This window comes from Eptesicus fuscus, chromosome 5 (genome assembly GCF_027574615.1).
Source record: "Eptesicus fuscus isolate TK198812 chromosome 5, DD_ASM_mEF_20220401, whole genome shotgun sequence".
Taxonomy (NCBI): domain Eukaryota; kingdom Metazoa; phylum Chordata; class Mammalia; order Chiroptera; family Vespertilionidae; genus Eptesicus; species Eptesicus fuscus.
Window position 1 is genome coordinate 83,249,084 of NC_072477.1, and position 14,674 is coordinate 83,263,757.

Genomic DNA, 14,674 nt, shown 5'->3' on the forward strand with positions numbered 1-14,674 from the left:
ACCTTTACTCTTTTTTATCTACATACAATAACAAAAAATCCCGCTATTTAAAACATGATTATATGTTCCACTTGTATTTCAATGAGAATCAGGAAAAAAACATTAACAAATCTACCTAAAGAATAAACAAAACAAAACACAGGAACAAACTTAAATGTGCTAACAGCTGAACAGAGAAAAAAATTAATGAATGCTTTATTTTAGGGAAAAAACACTCAGTGGGTGATAAAATTGTATGTAAAATGAAGCTTGGACAAACTACTTGAAACCTGAAATGGCTCACCATTCAGACCTCACAGATGAATGCTGGGTGGGGAGCAGCAGAGAGGGCTGGGGAGCAGCAGAAGGGGCTGGGGTGGATCTGCATTGTAGTTGTTCTCCGTGCTGCCCATCAGCAAGGAGAGCCTGGTGCTGCCTGGATATGGAGCCCCACTACGGTTGGCAGAAGCTCCCACGATGGTGACCTGTCTCACAGGGTGTCCTCTCACTACCTGGCAATTTTGATCTCTGCCTCAGATATCTGAGGAGTCTTTTTGATTCTGATGCCTTGGTGACCACCATGCAGCATAATGTGGTCATAGAACATCAAGTTTCTGAATGTGGTCTAAAAGGTGCCCGTACATCCACCCAATGGCCTTTCACCTCACAGGGCTGAAGTAATTGTTCTTGAAACCGTTAACTGGTCAAATATGGCTACTTCAGATACTCGGCCTCCAGAGTCACTCTCTCCTGGTCATGTGGAGAGTGGGTGGAATGAACAAAACTCATACTCTCACTTCTCAGCTCAGCCTGCTGCTTCTGCTGACTTTGTTTCAGGCTATGAAGGTTGAGGGAGAAGAGGGAGTCAGTAGATGACCTGGAAACTCTCCTACCTATATACAATGTCAACCCTCCTGTTCCTCTACCTGTATTCCTCTAAGTATCTGAATTCTCAGAGGTACTAAAAGTCCTTCACTCAATATACTCCTTTTTTCTACTCCTACAACATGAGTGGTAGCTGAAAAATCTTTCCAATAGCACAATGACTTTATTTTTTTCTGCACAGCATATACAGTATATAATAAGTTGATATTTTTAAACTTAATTATGTATGGTTGAGACAAGGCCATCATAAATGCTTACTCATGAACACAATTTTTGCATTGAACCAAATGACCAAACTTGTTTTTACATTTGACAATAATACAAAAAAAAAAAAACAGACTATAAGGAATCATACTGTATTTATCCAAATTCTCTCTACCATAATGATGAAAAGTACTTCTTTAGTCTAAAGAAGATAATATTTGAAGACTAGAAATAGAAAAAATGTAAGATATTATTTTCTGTTTTCATGCATAATACATATTACCTTATTAATACCTTAAGAACAACTCTAAGATAAGATTCAACCACATTGGTCCATGTGACTTGTATACACTTTAAATTTTCTATTTAAAATATAAAATATATAAACTCTTCTATATAAAATAGCCATTCAACCTTTTTCTCCTAATGTTCAAAGTAAATAAATTAATTTAAAAATGGCTTAATACCTGCAACGTCATCTATAGTATACTAAATGTTCAGAAAAAATTTTTGCTAACTTCTCAGTCCTACCTCAGGAATTCAGATAATAAATTTCATGGCAGAGTAAGTACTACAAGACTTTCTGGCCATCTGTTTGTCGCATTTAAGTAATCTAATTTTCAGGAAATGAAACATTTGGTCAAGTACAGGAAAGAAGAGTGTCCATTCACACATAACAGATTGATGACACATCCATGGGGTGAATAGAAGCTGTTTTGAAGTCTGGGGGGGAAATACCTTTTGGAGATCTAGAAAAAAATTTTCCTGACTCAACTTGCCTAAAGAATTCTTATGTAATCAATGGAGACTATTCACTAAAAGCAAAGGCTTTCATAAAAGCAACAATATTTTATACAATAAAATAAAGACAACTAATTAACATCTTTATGCTCACATTCTATATTGTTATATTTTCTGAATTCATGTGAATATTTCATTTGTACCTATATTTAATTTTAATGGTATTGCTTTATATATCATTCCATATATAGCTGTGATAAATTAAAGATGTCATATTTTCCCCTTTCTTCTTATTTCACGAGTCTAATAATACAATATATGAGAGATGGTAAAGAGGAGAATTAGAAGCAACAACTTTTCAACAGGTTATTTAGGAGCAATACAGATCTAATGTGGGAATTTCTGACTACTTTTCTATAAAAACAAGTAAGTAATTTAGCTCCTACTGAGACAGAATGAAATAACCTTAAAAGTGATGAGTCCAAGATCTAAAACCTAAATGCCATGCAGAGGAGAAGGAAGGATATTTGCAGTGCTGTGGGTAGGGACGGAGGTGCCATTCTCAGAAGTGTTGCACTCGGGGGTTTTCGCTGATTCTCATTTCTGCCAGTTTGCTAGGGTTGAGAGAAGAACACACCATCTTTCCATTTTCTAATCACAGGCTCTTACAACTTATGCTTCCCTTAATGGCCCTAGAAATCACAATCACCTAATGTCTCATGAAGGGGAAATAGCATGTAATTCCCTGATAGATGCTAAAAAAAAAGTCATCATGGAGACAGCAGATGACTATAAAAAGACTCGTTAAGGATAATACTCAAATTGATAAGGTAAGCTCAGCTCTCTCCTAAATTCCAGAACCTTATACCCAACTGTGTTCTGGGTGTGTTCATTTAAAGGAAAGATGTCAAACAGTAGGAATTGGTGTCTTTTCTTCCAAACTTCCTCTTCTGGTGATTCCTCTCTTGGTACATAGCCAGGCATTTTAGTCAGAAACTGAGAGTCATACTAAATAGTTACTCCTCCCTCAATTCTCAAACCAATTGATCTCTAAAATGAATAGAATCCACCTCCTTACTTTCTCTTACACTGACACCTCATCTTTATTGTCACCGTGACAGCCTTGGTCTAAGCCTTAACTCTTCCCTAGGGATCTGCCACAGCCTCCCAAATGATCTTATTATAGGTCTTGTTCTCCTCCAATCCATTCTTTTTTTTTTTTTTTAATATATTTTATTGATTTTTTTACAGAGAGGAAAGGAGAGGGACAGAGAGCTAGAAACATCGATGAGAGAGAAACATCGACCAGCTGCCTCCTGCACACCCCCTACCGGGGATGTGCCTGCAACCAATGTACATGCCCTTGACCGGAATCGAACCCGGGACCTTTCAGTCCGCAGACCGAGGCTCTATCCACTGAGCCAAACCGGTTTTGGCACCAATCCATTCATTAAAGGGCTGCCACTGTGATCTTCCCAGGGGTGATTCTAATCATACCATCTTGCTTCAATGCCACTATAATCACCACTGGTTTTAGGAGGAGGTGCATATACCTCTCTAGCAAGGCACATGGGGATCTTCACTAACAGCTCCTTTTCCCCTCCCACCAAATACTTCCCCAGCTTCTTCTCTCCTGCTCCCACATATCTACCCATATCTCTGGCCATGCTAAACTATTTTCAAAACAAGCCATAATCTCTCTTTTCTATACTTTCATACATACTGTTTTCTCAGCCAGAAACCGATTATTTTGCCTGGTATGAATGCTCAGCAGATAGGCAGCTTTCATGACTACCAGTCTCTCTTTTCTCATAGTCTTTGGTAAATTATTTTTTATAACAGTTAACATATTCAGCTATTGGTGAATCTCTGTGTTTTACCTACAAGACCCCGAAGCTCCTTAAGGACTATATTTTATCAATTATATTCCCAGTCAGAGTAAGCCTAGTGCCTGGGTTGTCTTAAATACCCAATACAAGTTTATACATTTGATTGAAGGGTAAAGAATCCCTATATCTCCTCACTTTTTCAGCACATGAATAATACTCTTTTAAAATTGATTTATTGGGGTGACATTGGTTAATAAAATTATACAGGTTTCAGGTATAAAATTCTACATAATCTGTATATTGTATTGTATTTACTATCCCAAGTCAAGTCTCCTTCCATTACTATTTTTCTCTCCTTTACCTTCTTCTACCTACTCCTATTCCCCACACCCCTTCCCTCTGGCAATCGCCATACTGTTGTCTGTGTCCATGAGTCTTTCTTTTTATTCTTTGGTTAATCACTTCACCCTTCTCATCCAACTCCAACCCCTCCCCTCTGATAGCTGTCAATCTGTTCTCTGCATCCATGAGTGTGTCTCCACTTATTTTGTCCATTAGATTTCACATTTAAGTGAAATCATATGGTACTTGTCTTTCTCTGACTAGCTTATGCCACTTAGCATAATACTCTCCAGATCCATCAAGGCTGTAAGATTTCTTTCCTGTGTTTTTTGTTATTGTTTGTGTGTGTGTTTGTGTGTGTGTGTGTGTGTGTGTGTGTGTGTGTGTGTGTTTATGGCTGAGTAAGTAGTATTCCATTGTGTAAAAGAACCACAGCTTTTTTATCCATTGATCTCCTCATGGATACTTGGACTGCTTCCAAATTTGGCTATTGTAAATAACGCTGCAATGAACATAGGGTGCATATGTTCTTTTGAATTAGTATTTTGGGTTTCTTTGGATATATTCCCAGAAGTGGAATTGCTGGGTCAAAAGGCTGTTCCATTTTTATTTTTGGAGGTAACTCCATACTGCTTTCCACAGTGGCTGCATTCCCACCAACAGAGCATGAGGGTTCCCTTTTCTCCATATCCTCACCAACACTTTTTTGCTTATTATTGATAGCCATTTTGGCAGGTATGTGGTGATACCTCATTGTACTTTTAATTTGCATCTCTGATGATTAGTGATGTTGAACCTTTTTTCCATGTGTCTACTGGCCATCTTTATGTCTTTTTTGGAAAAGTGTTTATTCAGGTCCTTTGCCCATTTCTTTTTAAAAAATATATTTTTTATTGATTTCAGAGAAGAAGGGAGAGGTTCAGAGAGATAGAAACATCAACGGTGAGAGAGAATCATAGTTCAGCTGCCTCCTGCACGCCCCACACTGGGGACCAAGCCTGCAACCGGGGCGTGCGCTTTGACTGGGAATCGAACCATGACCTCCTAGTTCATAGGTTTAGGCTCAACCACTGAGCCACACCAACCAGGCCTTTGCCCATTTCTTAATTAGATTATTTGTTTGTTTGTTTTTTAATATATTTTTATTGATTTCAGAGAGGAAGGGAGAAGAAGAGAGAGATAGAAACATCACTGATGAGAGAGAATCACTGATCGGCTGCCACATGGGGATTGAGCCCACAACCTGGGCATGTGCCTTGACCGGAATTGAACTTGGGGCCCTTCGGTCCACAGGCCAATGCTCTATCCACTGAGCCAAACTGGCTAGAGTGGATTGTTTATTTTTTCAGTGTTGAGTTTTATAAGCTCCTTAATAATTTTGGATGTTAAGCCCTTATCAGATGTATCAGCTAATATGTTCTCCATTCAGTGGGTTGTCTTTTCATTTTGTTGATGATTTCCTTTGCTGTGTAAAACTTTTTAGTTTCATGTAGTACCATTAAGATTTAAATTATTTTATTGAAGATATGGTGATACATATCTGACATATTTAGTGACAGTACATTTTGCATCCAATATGGTAGATATTGATGTCCTCTCTTCAAAAAAAAAATGTACTAGGCCTTTTCATTTTTAGTTCACTTGAATAGGCTAGGCAATCTCAGGATTCTGATGATGAATCATATAATCAGAAGTAATGATTTTCTAAAGTCCCAAAGGTATAACTAAGACATCCTGGTCTTTTCCAGGTACTGTTCCCTTAAAATACAGATTTGGCCACTGTTTTTAAAAATATTTCAGCATATTTGAAAGGAATAAATATGTAATTTTCTTACTTCCTAAGTGATTTGTATTTATTTTATATGTAGCTATTAAAAAAGAGGTACTCATCCATTTCAGTTCATACTCAAAGCCCATAAGGAAACATTCACAGGAAGAGACAGAAAAGCAGCAGCAGCTAAAGACCATAGTAGGATATTCCTCTTAAATTACCCCTTCCCCCCTGCCAATTCCCCCTTCTACAACTTGTAAAAATCTAATTTCCTATGATTTCATTATTGTCCTGAGGATGAGAAATACAGCACTGAAAATGGATTATTTAGATGATAATGATCATGGTACTTCTACCCCTTACTTGGAAAAGGCCTTACAAGTCCTTTCTCTCCATTTTTCATTCGATTTACCACTGGACAGATATGACAAGGGAAGCCTGGAGGCCTGGGACATCATTTCAGGGGCACAGTTTCTCTGGACACGCTCCGCCTGAGTTTGAATTCCAGCTCTGCCACTTCCCAATTCTGACTTCTGTTTCTTTATATTATAATAACAACAACAATGACAATAATGTCTAATCTTGTAACATAACTAGGACTTAATTACTTAATGTACATAAAATCCCTCAAACCATGCCTGGAACACAGTAAATGTTAGTTGCTGTTATTGTGGGGAAGATTTTCTGTAATTTTGAAAGGATCTGGGCCACACATCTCTCTTTGGTTTGATAACTGGAAGGGTACCCCAAGTGGCAGAAAAGATACTTGCTTCTTGCCTTTCACCTAAGAGAGGCTGTGTCAGGAAGGAACTGCCACAACTTGCTCCTTCCAGTTTGTCCTGCTCATCTTTCCCCTTGCTGTGTATTAAACTTCAGTGGCCGGAGAGGGCCTTCTACTTCACCGCCAGTCAGGCGAAGGCTTTGTGCTGCAGCCAGGAAAGCCCTCCTGACCCAAAGTGAGCATGGAGGTGAGTTGGTTGTGCCAGGTGAGCATGTTCCCATGTCAGGTTCAGTTGGCAAAAACTCTGTATCAACAGGCTCATACTTCAGTAGTTAGTTATCTTTTAGGAGGTAACATTTTTGGGGGAAATTTCATGTGTAAATTTTTGGAAATGTACAATGATTTTCATCTAGGACAAAATAACTTACCCTGTCAGAAGAACAAAGGGACACAATGTTACTTCAACAACAAGATTAGATATAACCCTCTGCCCTCCTGTGAATAGGGATCACTTGCTGACGTTTAGATCAATGGGGCCATAATCAAGATGTTCAGATTTTCCCTGGTAAACTGGTTTGGTCATCCCATCCATCAGAACGGGAGTGTACTGTTACTCTCCTTGTAGCACTAAGTAGGACAGATTGACCGTGGTTAAATATAGTTCAAAATGAGGATAATGGGAGAAATAATGCACTGAAGCATCTCCATTAACTGCTAATGACGATACATACACACTACACCCAAATATCAAGAAAGGAAGTCAACTTTTAGGTGGTTGGCTATTAATGCAAAATTTACCATTACATTTTTTTATTTTTAAATTCACTGTCTGTGTATTCCATTAAATAATACTGGACCAAGACATTTTTTAAAAAGACCAATTCAATATTTACATAGCAAAAAAAAAATCACCCAAGGCCTGATGTCAAACTTCTCTATTACTGTATATCCATAAACCTATCTATACACCTGTCAGTCATTCTGTACTTCATCAATTGTGGACATGCTTCAATCTAGCTTTACATTCCAGGGATGCTGCAGACATATGATAAATACAATGAGTATTCTCCTTTCCCTATAAAAGGAAGAAGCTAAATGCAGAGGGAAGAAGGAGTATGCAGAAAACAACATTTAAGAAAAGCTCTCATTATCTTTCATGTTGTTCCCAGCCCTTTCTTGAGTTTTCAACAGGTGAAAATGCTGTAAAAAATATCTCATATTTGCTACCCATCACCAGGAATCCTTCATATGAGAGGTAAGAATGGGACATTTTAAAAACAAAATCTAGATGCCTTAAGCCCTCCATCTGGACTCATACACGGACGCTTCATCAGCACTGATGTTTACATAAGGCTGAGGCTGATATTGTAATTTTGGAAGATGGGTAATTTCTATCAAAAGACCCTCACACAGCACGGGTCTACTATGTATCGGCGTACCCAGCCCTACCTCCCAACCAAGCTGACTTTAGGCAAAAGAGCATGATATTTGAAAACTAGAAACAAAGGCGTCAAAGACAGAAAATTAATAGCTGACCAATACCATTAGAAAAAAACAAACAGTGTTAGTAAACATTTCCCCAGAAAGTTTGACCCCCTGTCCTCTGTGGCACTACTCAGTCTGTGCTCAGAGAAAAGGCAAGAACTAAAGTATGGCTTGTTAAAATAAGAAAATTGGGATTTGTAGATCATCATATATATATATATTGTTCATAAAAGTTGAAAACTTCAATTATCTGGATTTTTTCCTATTTGCTATTAAATGCATATCAATGGAGATGCATCTGGAACACATTTTTATTTCCTGTTAATCTACCTGGCTGGAAACATGAACACATAAATCCAATATCACCTTGGTGTTAGATTTAAAGAGAAATTTTTGACAAATCATATCACTGTAGCCTAGTTCCTATATTTAGATGTCAGTACTCCAGGAAGCCTAACTTTCTATTACCATGTTAAATCATCTGTGTAGACACATAATCCTTCTCATGTCCTTATATATCAGATGGTGGGAACTGGAATGACTGAGTATACAGGGTCTACTGGAGGGATAAAAGATGACACACTATGTGCAAAAAGGTCAAGTGGTGACATCTTACTAGTATATTTGCCTAAGGGTTCTGTGGTAAAACGTGTTTAGTGTCAAAATCAAAAATGTTCTTAAATAAGGGCATTTTCGAAATCTTTAATAAGTAAAAGACTGTGTTCACTTCCAAGATGTGGATGACCTGGAGAGGGTACATATTATTTTCTAAATTGTTTCAGTGAGGAAATCTTAATCCCCAACCCCTTACAGAAATAAACTCAAATTTCTTCCAAAAATATGTTGGTAAACACTGATGTAAAAACCATGTTATACATTATGTCATTTAGTTCCCCCAAATCATTCCTGTGAAGCAAGCACACCAAGTCAGATGAACTCCATTAATTAAGGAAACCAGGTTAAATAAAAACCACATTTAATAACAAATGGAAAAGTTTTGACTTGGTAACTGGCCTTTTGACACTAAGTTTTCACTATGACTACATTCTTATCAAACACAATATTTGAAAAAAATTTTAAGTTTATTTTCTTTGTCTTATAATATATCTTTGTTTTCTTTTTCCTCTATTTTAGACATGCATAAACATTATCTATAAGCTTTATTTTTTGGAACATGCAGAAGATATTACTACTTTAGAGCTGAAAAACATGTCTAAAAAACAATTTCAAGTAAGTTGTTTGTGCAATAAAATACAAAGAAGGAAATATAATAAAACATATTAGATGAAAGTGAGACAGGACAGTTAGCATAGGGGCAAGAGACCCCAGGCCCCACCCTTCCCCTTCCCCTTCTAGGTTAGCAAACTGTGGAAGTGACTGTGGCTAGCCACTTGTGCCCTTGCCGCCCCTCTCCCAGTTTCCTGGGGTAAGAAACAGTTAAGACAAAAACCAGTCTTGCCAAAACTCATAGAACTATACTAAAATGGATGTTTTCCTGTTTGCAAATTATCCTATATAATAAAGAGCTAATATGCAAAAAATAAATAAATAAATAACAAAAAATAAACAAACCCCAACTAGTCTCAGCCAGAGTTGGCAGCCATGTTGGCATACATCACAGTTTGAAGCAGCTCTGCCCTTCAGATCATCATGACAGTTTTGAGAAAAACAAAGAAAAAGCCACTATCTAGAGATGAGGGACTTGGATGAGCTGTGCTGATGACCACACCCACGGTGTCAGAGACCATGAACCACCCCCATTCCCTCCCTGCCCACAGCTGGCAAAAACCTCCCCCCAAACCCCCTTGGCAGGAGACTTACCATGCAAGTCCACTGCATTCCCTTCCTATCACTTTAATAAGCCTACTGTGCTTTCCTGAATCTGTCTCGTTCTTGAGTTTTTTCCTGCGCAGGGACAAGAACCTGGACACTGTCATCAGGTTGTGGCCTCCCATGAGCCCTCCAGCATCAAAAGTATAAAATAACCTCTCACTACACACTAAAAGAAAAGGTACTCAAATTTTGCACATTTTAATCTGAAAAAAAAAAAGAAAAAGAAAAATTGACTCCATAATTTAAGAAAATCAACAGTTTGCAAAAGTTTTCATTTCCCACCCACATTTGGCAACATTATTATCTGTGTTCTATCATGATTATCTCTTCTCCACCTACTCTTGATCATGTTTTAGGCTAAGAGAACAAAGCCATGTATTTATAAGATATGTAATATTCTTGCTCCATGAAGACAAATTACCATGCAGAGTTTATTGTTTTATTGGCATGCTCTGCAATTCTCTATTCTCCCTAGTTTCTTCAGGTGTGGCTACATAATTTGTTAAACAAATACTTACTAAATGCCTACCAGGGGCCAAGTATATGTTAAGGCATGTTCAGCCCTACCCCAGGCTTTGAGTCAACTACATGTTCTTTGTTATGATAAAAGTATTTGTCTCCAGGACCTACTTAGGAAATTGAACCCCAAGTTAGTAGATCTTGTTCCTAGGAACTGGACTTATAACTCAATCGTGGCGAACTAGTAACATCTAATAAGTATGAAAACTTTCCTGTGTACCAGGCACTGCTGAGTTTCACAAATCACCACAGTCCAGTCTCATGTCTATGAGATTTTTCTAGATAAAGAAACTGAGGCACAAAGAGCTGAAATAACTTGTGCCATCTCCTAAGAACTCTTAAATACAAGTCTAATATTTAAACCGAGGCACTCTAACTCGAGAACCTATGTCCCTTACGCACCATGTTATGCATTGTCTTAATTCTTTCCCTGGATTCAAGTCCATTTAGGACTAGGTAGGGCACTGTCTGTTCCAATATGCTTCAGGGGCCATGCTACTTACGCCTCCCCACCATGATCTCACATCCCATCTGAACGTGCTGTTTGGACTTCTGAATGCTGCCTGTTGTCAGTCTTCTCACCACAGTACCCGCCCCTACACCTGTTAAGACATTCATCCTGACAATCTGCATTGACAATTTGGATTCCCTGTCTTCCCGACCTCTTCCCTACAGCTTATTCTATTTTTCAACCCATGAACCACCACAGTGTTGTTCTCTTACCAAATCTCCTCCTGATCTGAGGTTCCACTGCCTTTCAAGGTAACTCTAACATGTTCTCTGATTTGCTTTGCACCCAATATGCAACTCCCCCCCTCCCCCGGGGCTTAACTTTTGAGACAGACTGTATGTAATATCTGGAACAATGAGTGACTATTCTACAAATGTTCCCACTCATCAACTGCAGCATTTTATAATTAGAGCCTAAAATTTAATGATTTATTCATACAAAAGATATTATAACAAAGGCCCTGAGAAGGAATTTAAGAAAACAGTTTGTGATTTCAGACAATTTTGTCAAATGTTAATTAATTACCTGTAGTATCCTGTCTACTGTGATAGGTCTTGTGGAAGTTGAAAGAAATTAGGCATTGCTGTGACTTTCAAATGGCTTATAACCTAATTATTACATAAGAAGCATTTGATAAGTATTAAAGTACTTTATACCGAGACTAGAAACCATAAATAAAAATGAGATATGGAAAGTAGCACAAGACAGAAAGAATTGGTGGATCTTGAGGATCAATCTAATATTGATGAGCCATGTAACCAAGACTGGCATCCAGGCTTGGAAAAGAAAGCTGAGCAATGGCCAGAAGTTAAGAGTATGATAAGGACAATGACTTGAAGATAAAAGAAATACTCAGTGGAATAGAAACTACAGAGTCCAGTGAGATCACCTATAGTGCTAAAAGGCAGGACAAGTAAATATGTTTAATGAAATAAGAAAAATAAAACTACTAAACTAGGGAGAGATAAGATGGAAGCCAACTAAAGACTCATCAGGTGTGGTCTTCAGGATGGACCAGGGAAAAGGGAGGGCCAGGAAGGTGGAGATGGAAAAGAAGCAGGAGAGGACTCAGCTATGACAAATCTCACCAGTTCCAGTAATCAAGGCCTGAAGTTAAAAGCCTAGACGAGTTGCAGTGGAAATGTTAGGGCTGCAGCCAAGATGCCATTTTAGAAAGAAAGAGGAACGGGGGCATTGTGACTGGCACGACTAGCAGATAATAGCCTCTAACAAAGTTTTCTTGCCTTTAAACATTCTTCCTATATATGTCATTCCTAAATACCAATGTTATGATAACAATTGTTTTCCCAAATATTTCAATAACCCAAGCATAATAAAATACTTACAATCACCCAAGCATAATAAAATCCAATTGATTTGACACAATATCTAAGTCACACAAAACCCATTTCCTGGTTTTATTGCGCACTCTGTCTCACCATAGCAGTTTCCAAATGAAGATAGGCTCTTGGGGAACAGAAAGAATTTTAAGAGATATGTAAGCAGAGACATAGATGTAAGAAAATCTGTTTTGTTTAAATCTGTAGCTCTTCTGAAGAGTATAAGTACTCTTCAATATAGATCTGCCTGAGAAAAACCCTGTGGTCTCAAAATTCTCCATTCCCAAGTTTCCTTTCACAGTGATCTTCCATCCACTTTCCAAAAGAAAGGCATGCTTCTCACATATTCCAAATTACAAGAGTGCTCTTGGAAAATCCTCTTGGAGAAAATAAACAGAAAATTTGAAATACCATGTTGGTGTAAACAGAGAATAACCTTAATGACTTCAAAATAATTATTTTCCAACTCAGTTTCTAATTCATGCTTTCAACACAATTGGAGAAAGATGTAATGGACTTATTAAAAAAGATTAAAATAAATTCCTAAAGATAAATAACTTTTTCTGTTTTGGATTACAACTTGACTTCTACAATTAAAAAAAAAATCCTCACCCAAGGATATGTTTTATTTATTTATTTATTTATTTATTTATTTATTTATTTATTTATTTTTGAGAGAGAGAGAACATCGATGTAAGAGAGATACATTGATTGGTTGCCCCCTGTATGCTAATCTGATCAGGAATCAAAACCACAATCTACTTATGTGCCCTGATGGGAATCAGACCTGCAACCTTTTGGTGTAAGGGATGATGCTCCAACCAGTTGGGCCACCCAGCCAGGGCTTGGCTTCTACATTTTAAAAAAAGGAACTTATATACTTATATGCATAGCCCATGGATACAGGCAATAGGGTAGTGAAGACCTGGGAGAGTGGTTAGGGGCTGGGAGGAGGGGCGAGAGGAGGAGAAAATGGGAAATATCTACCAACAATAAAATAAAAATACTACCAACAATAAAAAATATGTTTAAAAATTAAAAAATTAAAAGTTTTTTAATAAAAAATAATAAAAGGAACAAAATTGTGGCTGAACTCTGTCGAATTTAAACAATAAGTAATATTCACCCACCAAATTATCAACTAAATTAAAAAATCATTTTCATTAAATAATCTATTTTCAGTAACATTTTATTTTCTATGATAAACAAGCACAGATCAAAATATACAGAATATTTATCTTGCTTGATAAAGCTTTTACCAATAAAAACTGTGGTGTAATGCTTTAAATATTTAAAATATAATAAAAATTAAAAACAGTGCTTATTTTTATTGTAAATAATTATGGAGAGTACCAATAAAAGGCTTTCAAATATAAAAACACATTACATTGAACTATCACTCTGTATGGAACATATAATATACTAGAGGCCCGGTGCATGAAATTTGTGCACACGAGGGGGTAGTGTCCCTCAGCCCAGCCTGCACCCTCTCCAATCTGGGAACCCTCGAGGGATGTCCGACTGCCCGTTTAGGCCCGATCCCGGTGGGCCTAAATGGGCAGTCGGACATCCCTCTCACAACCCAGGACTGCTGGCTCCCAACTGCTTGCCTGCCTACCTGCCTGACAGCCCCTAACCACTTCTGCCTGCCAGCCTGATCAGCCCCTAACCACTCCCCTGCCAGCCTGATTGATGCCTAACTGCTCCCCTGCCAGCCTGTTTGCCCCTAACTACCCTCCCCTGCAGGCCTGGTCACCCCTAATTGCCCTCCCCTGCAGGCCTGGTCCCCCCAACTGCCCTCCCCTGCAGGCCTGGGTACCCCCCAACTGCCCTTCCCTGCAGGCCTGGTCGTCCCCAACTTCCCTTCTCTGCCAGCCTGGTCACCCCTAACTGCCCTCCCCTACAGGCTTGATCGCTCCCAACTGCCCTCCCTTGCAGGCCTAGTCCCTCCCAACTGTCCTCCCCTGCTGACCTGATCACCTACAAGTACCCTCCCTTGAAGGCCTGGTCCCTCCCAACTGCCCTCCCTGCTGGCCATCTTGTGGTGGCCATCTTGTGTCCACATGGGGGCAGGATCATTGACCACATAGGGGTCACCATCTTGTGTGTTGGTGTGATGGTCAATTTGCATATTACTCTTTTATTAGATAGGATAGAGGCCTGGTGCACGGGTGGGGGCTGACTGGTTTCCCTTAAGGGTGTCCCGGATCAGGGTAGGAATTCCCTTGGGACGTGGGGTTGCCTGGGCGAGGGGCTTGTGGTGGTTTGCAGGCCGGCCATGCCCCCTAGTGACCCAAGCGGAAGCCCTGGTATCTGGGATTTATTTATCTTCTATAATTGAAACTTTGTAGCCTTGAGTGGAGGCTAGGGCAGGCCAAGGCGGGTGGAAAGCTTGGCTTCCTCCATTGCGGGGAAAACCAAGCCTCCTGTTCACTCCTTGGCCGCAGCCATTTTGGTTGGGTTAATATGCATACTTGCTCCTGATTGGCTGGTGGGCATGGCTTGTGGGTGTAG

General features: G+C 38.9%; 1 protein-coding gene across 1 annotated transcript in view; it reads right to left on the minus strand.

The window, feature by feature from the left end:
- The window catches only part of PRKD1 (protein kinase D1), a 317,805-nt gene that overhangs the window by 29,012 nt on the left and 274,119 nt on the right, over positions 1 to 14,674 (minus strand). The gene's annotated exons all lie outside the window — the stretch shown is intronic.